This window comes from Hippocampus comes, unplaced genomic scaffold, assembly GCF_001891065.2.
Source record: "Hippocampus comes isolate QL1 unplaced genomic scaffold, H_comes_QL1_v1.1 scaffold156, whole genome shotgun sequence".
Taxonomy (NCBI): Eukaryota; Metazoa; Chordata; class Actinopteri; order Syngnathiformes; family Syngnathidae; genus Hippocampus; species Hippocampus comes.
This window is the reverse complement of record NW_017805744.1, coordinates 5,107,003-5,127,266: the sequence shown is the minus strand read 5'-3', so window position 1 is coordinate 5,127,266 and position 20,264 is coordinate 5,107,003. Positions and strand designations below refer to the sequence as shown.

General features: G+C 39.7%; 1 protein-coding gene across 2 annotated transcripts in view; it reads left to right on the top strand.

Annotated features, from left to right (window-relative positions):
• The window catches only part of il1rapl2 (interleukin 1 receptor accessory protein-like 2), a 242,353-nt gene that overhangs the window by 131,000 nt on the left and 91,089 nt on the right, over positions 1-20,264 (top strand). The window lies entirely within an intron of this gene.

The following is a 20,264-nucleotide window of genomic DNA, read 5'->3' as shown; positions in this document are numbered from 1 at the left end:
CCAGTGTCAATGTGTCTGTAACATTGAATCCATGTGTTGAGTGAAGGGTGACCGTGCTTGCTTTCTGTCTCATACACCATTGAGTCCTACTGTAAGGTGCTTTTCACCCCAATTTAACACCAATCGTCCTTTTCACAATGCTCTCTCAACATCCCACTGAAACCTCTGCAGCACATTTTTTGCATCAACCAAACCCTGCTGCACATCTCTCTCCCGAATCACTGTATGTTTTATTTTCCTGGGATTGTTGGTTTCGATGGGAGATTGTGACTTTGGGGCAGAAGGAAATCTGAATATAAAGTGTGTTCTTAATCGTTGCTACTATAATAATAATAATAATAATAATAATAATAATAATACATTTTATTTGAAAGCGCTTTTCATCACACTCAAAGACACTTTACAAGAGCTTAAAACACAGGATAAAAAAGTGCACTTAAAACAAGCATACATAATTTACAAAAGCACATTTAGATGAACAAAAAGCAAAATGGGTAAAAGAGATTAAAAGGTGTTAAAAGCATTGCGGAACAGATGAGTTTTAAGAGATGATTTGAAGGATTGGAGGTCAGTACAGTTGCGGATGTGTTGTGGTAGAGCGTTCCAGAGGGTGGGGGCGGCGACAGAGAAGGCTCGGTCCCCCCAGGTTTTGTGTTTGAGGAGCGGAGATTACGGGAAGGGGTGTATTGGTAAAGAACTATGAGGGCGAATGGACGAGCTCTTGATGTGGGTTGCTTTATTCCACGCCTTAGCGGTGAAATATTGGATCTCAAAAATCAAAACTGAGCTCGTACACAGAAAAGCACTTGTTACTAGCGACAGTAATGCTGTCATGTTTTCATCACATACGGTAGCACTCACAAAGCATCCAATCAAGCTGGTTGGATGTCACCTCTGCTGAGAACCTTTTACTTGCTATTTTGGCAATGGCTTTGCTGTACTGTCTTACTTTGTCTTTTGTAATTATCATTAAAGCAAAAAGCACAGAGATAGCGATGTAGAGATGAGAACGGAGCTCAATGCTAAGAGGTGCAGCCAAGAAAGTGATATGCTTAGTGAGCTGTGGCTGAATATGTTTTGTATTTTAAGACTAGCCTCGCCGGCCATCCAGGGAAGAAGCATCCCTTGATGCCGCCTACTCAATTTGGCCTCAAGCTTTAACAGGCCTGTGTTCACACACGGTCAGATTACTGTTGGAACTACACAGGGTTTGAGGATTTGTCTCGAACTTCTGCCAATGAACGTACTTTGTGGCTAAAGTGTCATTCGATACATGAGCTGATGACTCAAGATTGATCAAGCCCAAAATATAATCTTTGGCTCAGTCATACTTTCGGTCATTATTTCACAAGTATTGATGTAACAAAGTGATCCCCGTTGGATGGCAAGGTTCAGAATTGTTTGCTTCTCCACTATTTTGGAGGGAAAAGGCCTGTTCTTAAGTGACCAAACACGGTTACTTGCCTGAAAATTATTGTCTCGGACAATGTGGAAAGTGTTCTTGACAAGAGTAGAAGCTCTCATAGCTGCAAAAGGGCAGGCAGGACCAACTCTTGGTTTTCTCCAGTGTCCAGTTACTGAATAAGTGTCAAGCTACGTGTTTGTCCATGTAATCCGATTGGGGGCGGTGGAATGTTGATCAGTTAAGTTGACAATAACCGCATCACCTTACAAGGGTCCAAATAGGTTAAAACAAGAATTTGTGTGTTTGATTCGCTTTCGGAGATAGGATCGGGGAACAAAAACAAAACACAAAGCAATTTGAGCTAATCCTGCACAAAACAAGGGGGTGGCGGATTAGTGATGTCTGTTACCTCAGAGGAATATGCTGACTTTTTATCAAATGGCATTTTATGTTTTGCGTATCGTTATAAAAGTATTGACAGTCCCACAATACAGTATTTGAAGCGTGTGTGTTATTCCCCTGAACATGTGATTCTCTGGAGTCACACTACTGTGTATTAAAAGTAATATACAAAATAGACACAGAATACAAACTGCGCAATGCGTTTTTAAAACAATAAAAAAACGACATGCTTTTTAAATTACATGTGCGACTGTATATATTATCCAACAGCTCTGGCACTTAACTGAGATGTGCAGATGTTTCTGTATTGTCTGCATTCTAACTTGGAAAACAAGTGACACTTACTTGGATCATGATCTGACAACCAGTAGGAGGAAACAACATGCTCTAATAAATAGCTTTTAAATTTAAGAGAATACCGAAACAGAAATATAATATGGCATGCAAATGAGTGAAATTAAGAAATCATTTCCTTTTTAGGAACAGTGTTATATACTGTATAGTCACGATGGTCAGGAGCTGGATTGTTAGTGTTTGTGTCTCTGTGTGGCTGTGAAAGCGCTCGAAAGTGTGTGTCCTCTAATTGGCCACTGTAACTAAGTTCCCTGCAGCGACGAGCCGACTGCTCGGGAAGGCACATGCTCTTTCTTGCACACCAGCACACGCACAAACATATATAAGGCTCAAATTAATGATGACAATCATGTCAGCGCAAACACAATCCAAGGGACAGAAAGAGAGAATGAAACGAGCAGATGGTATTTATTGATTTGACGGTGCGTCTCAGGTTATCGCTGTGCAAATTTCAAATTTAAGTGGTACGCAGCAAATAATGGAAGGCAGAATATTTTAGTTCAAAGCATTTGTGATAACCATCTAGTTTTACTTTGAGATGTTATCGTTGTTTGTTAACCCTGTCACAATACATCTTATATATTTTGAGAAAAAAAACAAAACGATCCGCTTCATGGTTGAGTGACACGTACATCAGAAAACCAGAGATTTAAAACTATTATTTCTTTTCATTCACTGTTACCAGTCAAATCAACTAGCTGATTTGTGATCATGCAACCATTTTCTTGGCTACAACTGGCACGGGGAGAACATGCAAACTGCAAACAGGAAGGCCGTAGCCAGCCGGAATTGAACCCCACAACTCTGCATTGTGAGGCCGACATGCTAATCAGTCAACCACTGTGCCGCACTGGTTCAATATATATTTCAATAAATAATTACGTGTCATGAATCAGTATTTCAATGTGTCGTAATCTATTCAAATATTTATGTCAATATTTATTTCTGTATTAAGTTTCAATATATGTAAGAATTTGAACCCTGTCAAACATGAAGTAATTTTCAGAATCAGAATCATCTTTGTCTGTCATTTTGTCCCATCAAACTCACACAAGCACAGATCCACCACCGATCAAAATTTCTTGCTCCAGCATGAGCCCTTCAATCAGTTCATCACAGACATTTTAGTAAATGCCTAGATTTTACGGTGAAATATATGAGTCGGTAATATTTATTGTGCTTCATGCACAAGTTAACAGCAGATGTTTTAGGAAAATGATTGGCCAACCCATGATTCCATTTGCAGTTTTTCTATGAAGACAGGCTGAGACAAACATCCTGCATTCGGGGACACCTCCAACAGAATGAAAAAGTTGTTGTCTTAATAATACATCTATCTTATGTGTTGTTACATTTTGCCAACCATATATTGAATTTCAAGTATTCTTGGAAATGCAAGTGTGTGTGTAGGTGTTGGACCAGTACACAAGCCTTGTCTGGCATGCAAGAAAGCTGCTTCCTGAGATCAGGAAGATACCGTGACTGTCTCCGTCCCCACGAATGGGGTGCTGCTGCAGTTATGCAGGAAAAAAAAATGGAAAGTTTTCCCGGCTGCTGTCCCGCTTCCGCTCGTAAACAAAGACCGCACCCACTCATTCATGGGCACGTGCATCCTCCCCTGACCTATTTAAATAATGAAACCCACGCCTGGCTCGGAATTTGTGTGTTTGAGGGTGGGATGATGTCAGAGAACATAAGGGGGCTTTGAGTGTAAATTTGTGACTCTGGAACTGCAACCGAGTTCCACCTCGGGAGGGACGCCACACACTTTTTGACAGACTTTCAAAGGGTAGTTTGAGGGGTAGGAAATGAAGTTCATGAGATCATCATACGGGTCCGTTAACATGCATGATGTCCCTGAACACTGACTCAGACTGCAGGTCTGTGTGTTGTGCACGCTCACCACATGTTGCCTCTTCATTTAAAAGGCCAGGCAGCTCTCTCATTAATATTGCATGTGCAGAGAGATGCGAATGCGTGTACTCCATATTTGCACACATGTGCATGTTTGAGTGCATGCGAGCTGTATTTGTTTATGTTTGAGCCAATGCATTTATGGTACTTGCGGTATATTCGCACACCAGCAACCATTTGCAGATTTGAACGTGAGAGAATAACAGAATTGTGCCTTGGCAAAATCTCTTTTGATTGACACAGAATATACTCTATAAAATGTTTCTAACAGAGCAATTTCAGTTGGACATATTATTTGATATGGTAGTTTGCAATAGTGTAGAATTCGGACAGATGCTTCGAAAAGTTTAGTTAGCTACATGACATTTAGCTACTCCACTCCAAACTAATCTGGCACTAATCAACACATTGTTAGATTCATACAGTGTCAATCAACTTTGAGATTTACCTTTGTAAATGCAGAATGTTTGCTCCAACGCTGATTTGGGCGCTCATTAGATTCTGCAAGCAGTCATAACATTATGTCAGTGTGCGTGAGCGATACATTTGCTCTTATTAGTCCACTCTTACCACTAATCAAATGGAGACGGTGTTAGAGAATGAACTCTACTTCGGAGGTGAAATGTTATCCGACCATTTCTGCATGCATTAGCCAATTACAGTATCTGACAATTTTCTGCCTTGCAAAAAAATAATCCCCTCATTTACGTCATCCCATTTCTTCTCTGATATCTTCATTTGGTGGCTTTTTTGTTCTTGATGCCACCTTCTCGTATTCCAATGCACCTATTCTACTATATTTCGAGAGCACTTGAACAACAAGGCTAAATTGTCTTCCTCCTTTTATCCACTTGTGTTTTCACTCATTTCTTTCCTATTGCAAACGTTTCTCCCATCTTGCCTTTCCCATTCTAACTTTACTTTTTAATCCTCATCTGCTCCCCTGTCCACTCTGACCACCCCCATTGCCCCCCTTCCCTTACCTCGCTCTCCTCCATTCTTTATCGTTTGATCATCTTTGTATCATTTTGGGGCTGTAAGAGAGAGAGTGTGTGTGTGTGTGGGTGTGTGTGTGTGTGTGTGTGTGTGTGTGTGTGTGTGTGTGTGTGTGTGTGTGTGTGTGTGTGTAATCGCTGCTGTCCGATTAGATCTTGCCATGCCATTGCTGAACCATGAGATGGTTTATTGATATTTTGCAAGCGTTTTCTGGAGATGGGAATGTCTTGACTTTATCCCTGATCTAACTAGGGAACTTGGGGATTAACAGCTCCTTTCATCTCAAACATGCTTTAGGGCTCTTTGTTCCAAAAAAAAACTCCAAATGCTTTAACTTCAAGTGGCATATCAGTTGGTTCAATATTTATGGGTCACATGCGAAAATATCTTGGGACACATTCAGTTTAGAACATTAAAAAAAAACATTGCTTGCTGTTTAAGTAAGTATACCAGTTTCACACGTGTGTAGGAAAAACTGCTAATACTAGCTAATAATATTACCAATAGAAAACACGAGCACTACCCTTGGAAAGTAATTTCTCCACTTACGATGAAGTAAATTAAGATGAGCTACTGTAACTTGTATTAGTCCCACAATGGGGGAATTTGCATTGCTCTACCATATATCATATGGTGAAGGCTTTTGAGAACCTTACTAACGGGACTATCGTTCATGGCAAATTAGGCAAGGCAAGCAAGTCAGCTATATGGATGTACTCCATTTCATACACAAGCTAACTCAATGTGCTTGACAAATAAAAGTACAACATTTAAACATATTTATCAGGAAAAGTTAGACATTTAAAATCTAAGTAACCAAATAAAAGTAGCCTACTAAACTTATAATACAGAACATACAATGCACTAACATGATTTTACAAAATAAGGATTTTTAAAATCCTTTCAAAGACCTTATATATAGATATGAGAGAAGAACATCATTTTTAACCTGGATTTAAAAGCACTGAGAGGATAGGATGGACTCACATCCAAACATTTCAGCAAGGGTTCATGTATTAAAGGTCAATATTGAGGCAAATATCACTAATGAGTTGCAAATTTCCCTCTCAATTTAATTCATTAACAAAAAAAACCCTCATCTTCATTCCCCGCCTTGCTACCTGAAATCATTGTGTTTGTTCCCAGATGTCCTCCCATCTGCCTGATAAATGAGCCGAGGCTAAAGTCAGACCCCAAAAACTAAACTTCTTGTATTTTGCCCCCAAAACTACCCAAACGTAAATGTCCAACACACCAATTGTGCACCATTTCAATCTGCTTCGGACGTATACACGCGCGCGCACACACGCACACATGGGATGAGATGTCACTGAAGATAGATGTTGAAGTTGGACCAACTTCCCAGATGGCATTGTGTCATTTTTATGTGTGCACAGATGTACTGTGTGTGAGCATCAGAGGAATCTCATCCCCGGGGCTGTGCCATTGCATTTTCCATTGTTCACCTCTGCTGCATTCACTCGGCTTTTGAGTTGGATACACGGAATGTATGTGAAAACATTGCTCATACAAAAAACAACAACAATGGAAAACAATCTGTGGAGGATATTTTGAAATGTAGCTGCAGGCCTGCGCATCATCAGCTTCTGAGCTGGCAGACGTTTGGACTCCGCTGCTGTAAAATCTCTTGCTTTTCCGGAGGGAGTCTGGACTAGAAGAAGGGAAGTCGGAAAGAGTGCTGATCTGTTTACTGAGAGGATTATTATCGAAACTGCCCTCTGAAGCACATGTTCGGGGTCAATTCATATTTTGTTTTTGTATCCAGAGTGCAGGTCTCTCAGCCTCCTAAATAATCAGCTATACTCAAGAAATTACCTTTTGACTGAGTCCTGATGGTTGGTTTGCTTGATGCAGCTTTATGTCCATTGTGTCTTTCATTTTATTTTGTATTCTCACTCTTAACGCCGATAACATTTGTAAATGGTTTAACGTGCCAGAAAATCCCCATCTGATGTCGAAACATTTGGTTTCCTTTGACTCTGATTTGAAAGAAACTCCAGATCAAAGGCTGTAATGTCAAATCCAGTTTCAGCCAGATCATATTCAGTTTGATTTATTTCGATTCTATTTCATTTAACAAGTGCAATCCTATTAACTGTCCAGTTGATCTCTGTCAAATCTCATCATATCACTTTTTAATTAGTTGTGCCTATGTTGAATCTTATTACATATTCCTGCTGGAGCTTTAGTCAAGCTTGTCTTTCTTTTTGCGATGAAGATTTCAGATAGCCGCCAATAACTTCTTAAATGTGCAGGCTACGAGGGGATTTTCATTTTGCTATTATTGTTTTGCATGTGGGCGGCCCGGTGGTCCAGTGGTTAGCGTGTCGACCTCACAGTGCAGAGGTACAGGGTTCAATTCCAGCTCCGGCCTCCCTGTGTGGAGTTTGCATGTTCTCCCCGGGCCTGCGTGGGTTTTCTCCGGGTACTCCGGTTTCCCCCCACATTCCAAAAACATGCATGGCAGGCTGATTGAACACACTAAATTGTCCCTAGGTGTGAGTGTGAGCGCGGATGGTTGTTCGTCTCTGTGTGCCCTGCGATTGGCTAGCAACCGTTTCAGGATGTCCCCCGCCTACTGCCCGAAGACGGCTGGGATAGGCTCCAGCTCCCCCCGCGATTCTTGTGAGGATAAGCAGATCGGAAAATGGATGGATGTATGTTTTGCATGTCACGTTACCGGAACTTTAAAAGTATTATTCTTGCAGCATTCTCAAAAACAAAAACAAAAAAAAAAGCACGACTTTTACTGGAGGTAATGGCAGAAATATTAAGAGAAAGAAACTCATCCATCCATCAGCGGAGTCATTGAATATATAGGATGCAGATCACTACTTGGCTTTACCACACACGCACACACACACTTACACAAACTGCAGCAGTTTGCACTTTAGTTATATCGGCGCATACTTTAGTTCACTTCTGGTCCTATTATTCGATCCATTTTAAGCATTTGAGAGGTTTTGAATAGCTCAACATTTCTGAGACTCCGGGTTTTCGCTCTTCATTTTGATCCATAACACATCAATGTGCAGATCTGATCTTCATAAATTATTTAAAATACACTTGCTGTGCGTCAGCAGTGATTTAACAGCTTGTGTTTCACACAAACTCATCAGCAGAGTGACACAAGCCACACACACTGCAGCCCACCCACACATACAGATACAGTACCGTGCCACTTCGACGTGCCCCATACTTTTATATGCTTGCACGCGAACACTCTGGCACACTCAGTAGTGTGCACTCACTGTGCCTGAACGCCCACACACATACATTGAGCTTAAACCTTGATGACTGGGGCTTTTCCTATCTGATTAGAAGTGCAGTGTCTGCAACTCTCTCGCCGTCCTTCTGAGAATCACTCGCTGCTTCTCTTCTCCGGTGCTTCTGTGCATCTGCTCAGTTCTTCCACAGGAAAAAAAAAAACTTCCTGGCAAAAAAAGTGAAAAAAAGTAACAATTTAAAATACTCTTCTGTCTATTCAAAAAGGTTCCCTTTAATTGGCAAAGCAGCTGTCAGTTGAAAAAAAAAGTGCTGTCATGAACAATGGTGAGATCTCCTGGTGTCACATGAGCGGAAATCAGAAGCAGGCCTTTTTGGACGACAATAAATCAAGGAGTGCACAGTTTACAACAAGATTCAAAATGACCAAACAAGGAAAGAGCATTTGATTCAAAGTAATAATCTGCAAACAAAAGCCGAATGACTGACTAATCGCTTTGTTTAGACCAGCGGTCCCCAACCTTTTTCGCCCCATGGCCTGGATTAATTTCAGACAATATTTTCAGGCACCGGCCTTTAGGGCCGGATAAATTCAACAAAATAATATGATAAAACCAGCATGAAAACTGAGGCATTTTCTAAACATAATAATAAATGCGAATTATGACACGAGGAACGTTGTATCTGGCCGCAACACTGTGGTTGCTATGGTGATGTTTAAACGTGCCTTCAAAATAAGATACAGCGCAAATGCAAAGTGCATGAAAAATACGACTCACCATCGCTGTATATTATGCAAAGTGGGCTTGGTGCGTGGGAATCTCTTTTTGAGATAAATCCGTATTTTAAGTAGGACTCCTGATACTGTCTATTAGATGTAAACTTCTTTTTCTTGGAAGTCGTTGGTGCCTCTCAGATTCCGATATGAAGAAAACGGAAGTAATGTAAGTTATTTATTCTTTCTGTGCGGCTCAGTACCAAACGGTGTATGATATCACCAAACAAGGTTCATGCTCGATTTCATAGAAGAGCTATCATTGAGCACGTTTTTATGTCTGCTTGGTGAAAATCAGTTGTGTTTGTCTGCAAAAATTCTCTTGACTTCAACTGAACTTAGCGCAGGCCAAGGAAGGACTCATTACATGTTATTACAGATAAAGATAAATCGAGAATTTGTATTCACTTTTCACCCTTGGGCAGTGAAAACAAAGCGGAGTGGACATGTTAAAGATTGTTTAGCCTTGGGATACAAAGGAATGTACTCCCTTCGGTGTGTCAGTCTCCATTTTATCTTGAATTTAAATTACTTCCTTCTTGGAACCCACATTTGCTTCCATAAATGAGTTGCATAAAACCAATGACTCTAAACTTGCAGAGCAATAGGAGCACGGTCATTCGCATGAAAAATGACATGGAACAGGAAAAACTGATGTTGGCCATGAGATGTATTTCTTCCTGAAATACATCCTCATCTTCTGAAAGCACAACCACTTCTTGTAAAAACAACCCACGTACAAACGACTCGGTACCCTTAACAGCTCCAGGACCTAAACTCTGCTGTACAGTAAAGCAAGGCTGTTTGTTATGCACTTCATGTTAGCTATAGTACAATACGATAATTTAATATGGATGCTGAAATAATTTACCACAGGTTAAAATGAGTTTGCCTACTATCTGGGCTCCGACATATCTGTGCTTTCACATAAATGTTTATCAGTGACTAAAAACATTAAGTCCAAAATATAATATGACATTCTAAAGGCTTCAATATTCAGCAAATTTTAGTCTAAAAAGTTAATCCGACACTCCACATACAGAAATGCAGTCTATACACGTTGAATACCCCAAATTTGCAGTTGCATATATGCTTTTATCTTACATTTTATATTTTATTCCATACTGTGTACAGTTCATTTTAAAAATTATTTTTGTGCATGCAAATACCTTTTGTTTTTCAAAATGTTGCTGCTGTAAATTGCGAATTTCTCCACTGTGAGACAAATAAATGTTTTATTATCTTATCTGAATGCAACTGATATAAAAATTGAATTTCTCAGCTATGTGGTACAGGTACGTAATACAATCAATAACTTTATGAAACTGGAATTGATTGAAAAAAAAACAACTCGAGAAAACCTGAGAAGGTAGGTTGAGCTTTGTTTTCTTTTTTTTTTACATGGGCTTTAAATTTGATCACTTTGGTCACATTAATTGCATCAAAGACGTGCATTTGTAGACAACCACGTGGCTTGAAATGAGAGCATATATTATGAAACATTTGCGGTGTCAATTACAAGCACATCATTAAATACCAATGATAATTTGTGCAGCACTTCACAAAACAAAGAGCTTGTGACAGTGGGACTGCTCTTAATGGAGCGATGAGAAAGCAATGATTGGATCTGTGCAAACACAGATAAATCACCTGTGTGCTTTAGTTAACTTTCCCATCTGGTGACACTGCGTTGCAATCTAGATGGGGAGTTGCACATGAAGCAATATGACAGTTCTGTCCTGCATTTTGTGTTATGGCGGTCGGTGGAGGGTGAGTAGCAAATCGTAAAGGTGACCAGACAAGAGATTTGCAGATTGGGTGTCTTAGTGTCCTCCCAAGTGCAACCCAGACTGGCAGAAACAAAAATAGCTCTCTCTCTCTCAGCTGCCATTTGCCACTCCAGCACAATTACATTTTATTGATAGTGGAAAATCACTGTCACAGATTTCACAGTGTTGTTTTTTTTTCCTGTGAAAGAAAAAAAAAATCATTATTTAGAAAACAATGATTGTACCTCACAAATGGATGCATTAATGAACCTGAAATATTGAAACAAGCTTCAACAGTAATTTCTCATTGGAACAGGTCAATTAATTTCACCTCGGCTTTGAGTCTTTTCCTTGAAACTTTTATTTCTTTTCTTTTTCTGTATGTACAGGTACCCTAATTATGAAAACACATTTCTTCGCTCTAATACGCACACACACAGATACGCACACACAATATTAAAAAAACAAGTTAAAGAATGAGAAACTGAAAAGGTCACGAAGAGTACACTGGTAAAAAAGATCCTTTGGATTAATTTAATTCGAACATGTACATCAGTTGCACATGATTAAAATGTGGTTAGTCTGTGTAATTTTCCCATGTTTTTCACAAATGTTATGTATTAGTTTCATACATTTTAACCGTATGGAATCAAAAATCAAGTACAGTACTTTTTTTTCTCAAATCAACTGTATTTATAGAGCACTTTAAAACAACCACCGCTGTATACACAATGATGTACATGGAGCAAAAATAATTCATACAACAACAAACAATAAATTCATAACAAAGACAGTAGAAAGCACAAAAACGGTAAAACTAAAAATCCAGTCTCATGCTGAGTCAAATGCCAAGGAATAAAAATGATTTTCAAGATGAGTTGGAAAGATGGGCAGAGAGGGGGGCTTACCGAACGTTCAGTGGGAGGTCATTCTAAAAAGAGGGACCAGCAACGGAAAAGTCTCGATCCCCTCTGCGTCCCCGCTTAGTTCTTTTCACCTCTAATAGTGTCAGTTACTATCCGTCGTTGGAAATGTGTACTTTATAGCAGTACTGTATGCTGTCCATACGTCTAAACATGGCTCTCATGTGCTACAATTAGCACATAAAGGACTGCTAATTTTCAAAAAAGCTGTACATTGCATTTTCACCATAACGGCACATTTGACTCACATTCCATCACATCATATGGGCAAACAAGTACACAGGCAAGAACACAACCATTTTCGAGGGATGATGGAGTAAGAGTAGCAGAGACAGTAGGTGGAGAAAGTAGCCCAGACTTATTTTTAATGAGTGAAAGAAAGGAGTGGAAAGATGGAATTCCATCCTGATTTGGATTAGAGCACTGAGAATGGGTCCAACACGAGAGTGTTTCATTTTCAGTGGCCATATTCTCACGTTCGCATGCAAGTCATTTTGTACACGACCAGTCTGATACACGTTTCATCGGTGCACATTCTTTTGTCCAGACTTCTGACCCGCTCACCACACATTAGCTGGCAATGAGCAAAGACACACAAGAGGTATGACTCACTGACATCGTAAGCTGTCTTCAAATCCTGGAAATGTGCGATTCTTGAGAATTGTGAATGGAATTACTGTAAATCTGTAAAAGTCATGAAGCACATTTTACATTTTATGTATTTTAATGGTTTATGTAGAAAATACTTTCAGCCAGTCGGGAATTGTGGACTGTTACAGCTTCACTGATGCTACATTCAGACCAAATGTGAAATATCACGATGCGTTTCTCGCTTTGTTTGTGGTAGCGACTACATGACGGGGTTGCTTCGAGCGGACAGGAGGAAGGGCTCCTTCTCCTCTGACAAAAAAAGAAAAAAAAATTCACATTGCTAGTCAACCTGGTGACCTGTGGTTGTGTTAGCTGCTAAATGCTATCTCGGTTGACAGTTCAACAGCAGTAAACATTTTGATCCACTCACATGATGCTCATTCCAGCAAACAAGTGCAATCCAAGAGTTTGATGCTGTTGGGATGCTTTACACTACCTGCAGGAAGTTAGAACCCCTCCATTCCCAAAATGCAGGAAAGTTGCATGCATAGAGTCCATTTCTTAATATCGATGGCTGACAACAAGTTGAGGCGCTTACTTACTTTTCAATGCTTTGATAATTGCATCACAGAATCATGCAGATTCCTTGTAATGACATCAAAACCAAGCTTACGTGTTAGCACACAAGACTGGCTAGTGTGTTTTGTTAGTAATATATTTATTTCACTATTATTATAATTTTACCTCTCACCTTGTGTTAGCTGCTAAAGCTGCACACACACCTTGACAATACAGTACCTTACTTCCATTTTCTTTCTCTGCTGGGTGCTGTCAGTGAGCAGGTGTGCAGCAATTTCTTTATTAATGACAGGCATGAGGAAGGCCCGCGGGACCCTGGTTTTGTGTGTGTGTGTGTGTGTGTGTGTGTGTGTGTGTGTGTGTGTGTGTGTGTGTGTGTTTGTAAATGACAAATGTGGGAAAATGCGTGCCATACGCCCCAGTGACATTGTGACAAATGGGGCAAAGAAAAGTTTCCATGTAAAAACAGACATATACAGCGGATTAGGAACATGGTTTCACAATTCAATATTCATGGTTCTGCGGCGAGGAAGGTTTTAATTTTGTGCCATGCTGATGGGTGGTAGATGCCAAATAATTCCAACAGCAGCTCCAACCAAATACTTGGGGGAGCAGATCCAAATAACATTTAGCATGTAAAATGTGATTTATAAAACCCGAGACAAATTGTGGTGGCTGATTTTGTATCTTTAAATATTGTTTCTCGAAAGGCATAATGTAAAACAGCACAGCTGTGTGTAATAATGATCAGGTTTTTTTGTTTTGTTTTACTTGATGTTGAGAAGGAGGTGTTGGCAAAATGAGAGGCGGTGGGGAGAACAGATCTTTTACTGTCATGACCATATTTTTACCACCTCCACCCCAAAAAATAAAAATAAAAATGATTGTGACATCACCCGTTCAGCAAGACAATTTGTGAGCTTCTGCACGATCTAAGGGTTGTTGACTGGGCCATTCACAAGAAGTGACTAATCGCCTTTTTGCTCTGCCATTCTGTGCATTCGGGTCATTTCAGTGAATCGTGGCAATTGCTGCTGTTTTCCTCAAAATTAATGAAATATGATGCACTGTTAATTTAGCAATTCACTCTCATCATTGCAAACCTCTCTACAGTGTATTCCATTTGTTTTCCTCCAAAAGCTTTTCTTTCTTTATTTTATTAAAGTCTGTGTTTGTTTGCTGTCGATCTAATCACTACTCTCCGTCATGTTGCCTAAGTGTCTGATTTCCATTTCTCAATTTGAACTGTTGTCTCACCAGCTTCCTTTCAGCTTTCTTTTTATTTTCATTTTGTCTCATTGTCCTATTTTACTTTCCCCCAAGCACATGATGGCATGATAGTTACTTGTTGCTTCATGAGAAGCCCAAACAATAGTGCATCATAGATTTCAACTGTTACCCTTTTTTTGTTTTGTTTGTTTAGCTACACTTAGAAGTTGTCCAAGTAATTTAACAAGACAAAACTTGATGCAAATTAATTGTGTGTGCAGCCAAATGTGCTACTTTTTGTGGTTGAAAAAATCGGTCATAGAATCACTGTGATTGTCAAACCTTCACTTGTCCGTACAAACATACTATTAATTTTGATTGACACTGTTAAGATGTTTAGACCTCCTTTGCTTGTAGAGCTGCGCCACATAATGGCAGAATTAATATAATTCTTGTATGGGATGTTATTATTTTATGTGGTTGCAGACAAAGGTGTGCTTTGCTTCCCAGAGCAATGGGATTAATTTCTCTTCATTTTTCTCTTCAGCTCTGTTCACGTATCCTCGTCAGTTTAGGAATTGTCTTTTATGCTCATAATTCTACACACTTCTGTGTCGGGACCTAATCTAAAATGAATAACCACCCAGACTTCTAGGACAGACATTGTGACTGCAATTCAGCCTGTAAGTGGGATGGACTGTCACTGCAGAGTGGGAAATTAGCATTGATGATCACTGTTGCAAATCATCGTAACAGAATCACGATTATTGTCATACAAGGCAACAAAATTTAAGGTTCTTTCTTCGTGGTGCCTATAAAAATGTTTACTGCTCATGAAATAAAATGAAAAAACAATCTTAAAAAGATATGTATAATGAAAAAATGTATTTGCACATCAAAAATAATCAGCTAATGGGTGAGGCTATATAGCAGTTATTTCACATTATATGAAGATGTGATCATCCACTGAAGCGCAAACATGATTACTCTTATGTTAGCATTAGTGCACAGCAGTTTAGCATTCATTGCACCAAAAAGATTTGTGGTTATTGCTCATCTGGTCGATGATTAAGACGGTTCTTACAACAGCTCTTAAGGTTTTGATTTAGAGTTGTTTATTGTAGTAACAGCTCTGGGAAAGAAGCTCATCTCTCGGTGTGTTTGTCTGAGCTTTGTGTGACCTGTAGCCACACAAACGGAGTTTGTGTGTGTGTGTGTGTGTGTGTGTGTGTATATATATATATATATATATATACACACACACACACACACATATATAAAATTTGGGCTTCTACATGCCTCGCTGTTCGACAGGCTGGTTGAATATCATGAAAACTTGAAGATGATCGAATTTTGGGTACAGTTCAAAAATTGACAGAACGACGACTGAAGGACTTATTCGCTGCAGTTTTTAATTAGGAAGCTCCTGTCTGTGTCAGCCGCTGAGTGAGGGCACGGCTCAGCTCCTCAGAGTCAGTTAGAGAGGTGGTGGCGGTGGTGACCCAGCTGAAGTGACAGATTTTGCTCGAGTCAACAATGTGATGCACTCTGAGTTTTGGGGGTTCAAGTGACTGAAAGGACATATTTCCAACAAGTTTTGTTTGTGTACTTGTTTTCAGAACAGATGTGCATTATTGACTGGCATCAATCATATACGCTGCACCAAAAAACTCAAAGGGCCCTATTTTCGTGCCAGATGCCAGTCTGGCACAAAGCGCAGTCTAACTGTATGCATTGGTGGAGTTTTCTTTGTTTTGGTATTTGGCTTAATTTTGCGGCAGTAGGATTATGTGTAGTTGGACGTTTGCGGCTCTGTGCACAGTTGTGGGATGGAAGTAGACTTCCCTGCCACCGCTTGCGGCATCTCTCATTTGCATGGGCTGTCAGCACACACACGAGGACACCGTGCCGGACATTGCAGAAATAGAAAATAATTGCTGCACACTTTGGATGATTTAAACCGAACAACAAAGTTCTTTTATATTTTCCACTGACACATAAGTTTGCGCTTTTACCAGAAGTTCCATGATAAAAAAATAAAAAGTAAAATCACCGCTACCTGAAGCACAAAACCGTCTTTTAAATCCATCAGTCTTCTCCACTTTTGGAACAGGGCAGTTGATCTGTTAGAGTGAGTTAACATGCAGCTCGGCACTCACTAAGGGATCGTAGTAAATGCTTGTAATCTTAGTAAATGATGTGCAACAAAACCATCAAAAACACATGTAATCTGTCAGCGTGAACATGCAATTCAGCGCTATTTGGCATCTTCGTGAACCGGGCACTGAATTTGATGTTTGGCACTAGTGTCAGTTCTCATGTCAGTTTTCAAAGGTGTGTGCTGATAATTATCACACTGAATACTGATATGTCAGTATTTTGCGTATAATAATTTAGGGTTCATTAAAAAAAAAGGGATTTTTTTTTTGTGGCATATCACGTAAATGGCAAATGCAAATATTTTTAATACTGTATAGGATTATTTTAGTTGTCAGAGCATCCATATGCAGATTGAGTTGCAGGGGATTGCCTACCATGCCATGCTAACAGCCAACCCACACATTCAAACACAGCTGTAGTCTTCCATGCATTCTTACATGTAACCATGACTGGAAAATAATACACCCACTCATGCATAAGCACATTAAGAAGGACTGGTGAATGAATGTGATTCTACTTTTACAATGGCCTGCAGATATCGTATGGCCTACTCGTGACTCTGTCAGAGAGTGCATATTTTTCAAAGCAATGTCAGAAGCACATTTGTATCTAGTGTGTGTGTTTCTGACCCATGTCAAATGAACAAACAGCCAACAGTCCAACAGACCAAAATGCCCATCCCAGGGTGTTAACCTTCGATTCTTGTCAGCTCATTAATTCGTAATGGTCAACTCTGGCTGGCCTCTATTCATTCTCCGATTATAAAACACACACACACACACAAATGCACACACATCATTTGCATGGAGAACAATATCATACAAACATATCTGACAATCCATAAAGAGTGATTTATACCTTTGCCAGAGAGGTTTTCTTTTTACCTGAGTGTGTGTGTGCCCGGGCGTGCATGCGTTCGGTGTGTTCTTGAATGTCGATTGTTACACCAAACCTGTCAGGTCGATACAGGTTAAACTGGGTGTAGGGGTGTCGTAAAGGCCAAGCAAGAATATATTGACTGTTGGTGCATATGTGTTTAATAAGCCGTAAAACTTTAACATTTGAGTTGCCTGGGGTTTGCATTCTCAGTACCTCTCTATCAGCGCCATTAGAAAACAGTAGCCCCGCATAAAGAGAACTCCCTTTGGCGTCCCAGTCTTATGAAACCTCCAGTCTGACAAGCCAGCACTTCCAAATGATCAGGATATACAATCATAACTAGAAATAGTCACCTGTACCATGCCAGCAAGGAACGTGCTCTCTACACAGACATTCTTTAGAAAGATTGGATGGCGGGGTGGGGTGGGGCATGAAATAAGTTTGTTAACCTAACTTACTTGTTGAGGTATCATTATAGGTGTAAAAGAATGTAGAAGGCTTCTCTCCGACCATCTGATACAGACTACTATTAGCATATATTGAATGAATAGACCTTTAAGGGAAAGTATACACAGCTCTATCAAATCCAGTACATCTATGGGTGATGGTGTGTAGGTGCAGAGAATGCCCAATAGATTAGTTCTATTGAAAGCATTTCTCATCTAGTCTTGGCACCTTGATGTGGAGTGTAACAAGGAAGGCCAGAGTGCAAGAGAGATTCTGAAACGCCGAAGCCTAAGTCTCCCTTATTGTGGAAGGCTTAGCAGCTTTCTCAGTAGATTTGGTTTGATATAATGAAACAAGCAAGACAGGAACCAAAATAACCTTCATTCCTTTCTCCCCAAATGACAAAAAAGCCAAGAAAAGGATGAATACACATTAAATGACACACTGACATGCAACAGCGCACACAATACAATTCTTAGACAGAAGCTGTGACAGTGACAGAATTAAATGGAGCCAGACTAATCGCATAGAAGTGACATTGGGTGTTACACAAGGACAGGTAACCAGCCCACACAGAAGGGTTGGGGTGGAGATTCCAAGCCAATGTAACATAAGTGGATTAAACATAAATGTTGGCCAGTAACTGATAATCAGACATACAACGAGTAATAACAATATAGCAATTAATATATGATATAATTAGTATATACTTTATAAATTGCACATGGGTGTTCGAGGTAATTCATTATTATATGTATTAAAAAAAATCACAGGAGCTCAATGAAAATTAAGTTTTGCTTAAATACAAGTAACTTGGCAGTCACATTTGCAGCAGTGTTTGGTGAGAAGGGATTCAAAGATTGAATGACTGGTATTAAACTGTGCGCCTGGGAGCGTGTGCCGCACGACTATGCTAAATCTCCCCAGACTTAATGCTTATTGCTAAATCTATAAATGTTCCCAATTAAGTGTGGGGCTTTAAATTTCTTCCACAGCCTCAAACAAATGAAGTCCTTAAATCATTGGCAGTGACTTAACTGCACATACATTTTATCCAAATGGAGTACGAACAGAATATAGATACAGATTTACATTGACATTGAACAGCATCACGACTGCATTGCAAAGCATTTCAGGTATTGGTAAATCGTAATTGTTTACATGACTATAGGTAAAACATTAATCACTAGATGTAATGTGTTTAACCAGTCTTAATATGGATTCTACTAGTAATGTTGTGCATCGTAAGCAATTTGCAGAGAGACGCTCATTCTGCTTTTCCGAGAAAAGTGTCACATGGAAGCACGCAAATGGCGTCAATCAAATGAATTGTCTTTCTCTCTCTTTATCAGGAGGTCTATATCCATGGGGGATTAAATTCCAAAAATTACATTTTAAAAGTTGTCTTTTTCTGTTTGTTAATGTCATCCATCTGATTGTGTGTGGATTTTTTTTTCCTTTCAATGGTCCATTTTTACCAAAACTAATTTATATGCTCAACTCAGCAACACGCGCATATAACATGATCCAATGGTCCGACATTTGGTTACTCATCAATCATCAGACATTTGTCAGGAAATACAGACAGCTGTTTTGCATTTGTGCCCCTTGTGTACACATTTCTGCTGGGGCCAGGAAACAAAGAGGATGGAAACAATAAGGAAATGAAGCTGGTGAGGTATTTTCGGGGGGATGACGGCTAGGAGGCTTTATCTCTTCTCGGCAGAACAGCTTTAATTCAAGGCCTTGCAACAAGTACCGGCGGCCTGCGCTTTAAACGAAAAACATTCATCTTAGCCGAAGACTAAGAAAAACGTGTAAGTGTCATGATTCTGAATGTTTATGTTTGAGTTTCTCCTGGAGTGGAGGGTGTTCCCTCCAGCGGTGCATGCTGTTTGATCTAGTGCAAAGTAAACTTAGCTGACCATCATTTGAGTAATATTTTTGGCTAACACAATTTCAAGCATACTTTCATATTTTGTTGTTGTTGTTGTTGTTTTTTTGTTTTTTTACTCAACTCTATAATATATATACTCTTATAATTGGCTCCATAGCAACACACTTAACAACGAAAATGCTCTTGTTCGCCAATCTCCAGCAAGTGACATCATCCACAGAATGCCTAGTCATCAGTCAGCCATTGTAATACATTGTTGATTGTCCCGTTAACTGCTCTTCGTCCTTTTTATCGAGTTATTCGGTGAAATATCTCGGCGTTGTGTGGCGACGCTCTGTTCACATTCAGCCAAACAGTTGTTTGAGTGGCCAAACGAAAAGAATCCGACCCATAAATGAACTAGAAAATTAGAACGACACAGTTTCGTTCTCACAAAGCAAATGAATTTCACGCTGGTGTCAATGAGCATTCTTTGTTAGAATCACTTAGAAGACCTCTGTTTTCTCAACCAGATATCCAAAAAAGGTAGGTGTGCTGATCAATAAATAACTCTGGCTGTTGTTTATGAAAACATACGATTCAAAGTATTGTACGTGTACCTGGATGTAATCCTGTACTAAAACAGTCAAACAATATGAGTTCATGGATGGAATCCTCTGTAATGGTGTACAACTAACAACGCTGCGAATACTTTGTGTGGAGTGGCCAACAACGCAAC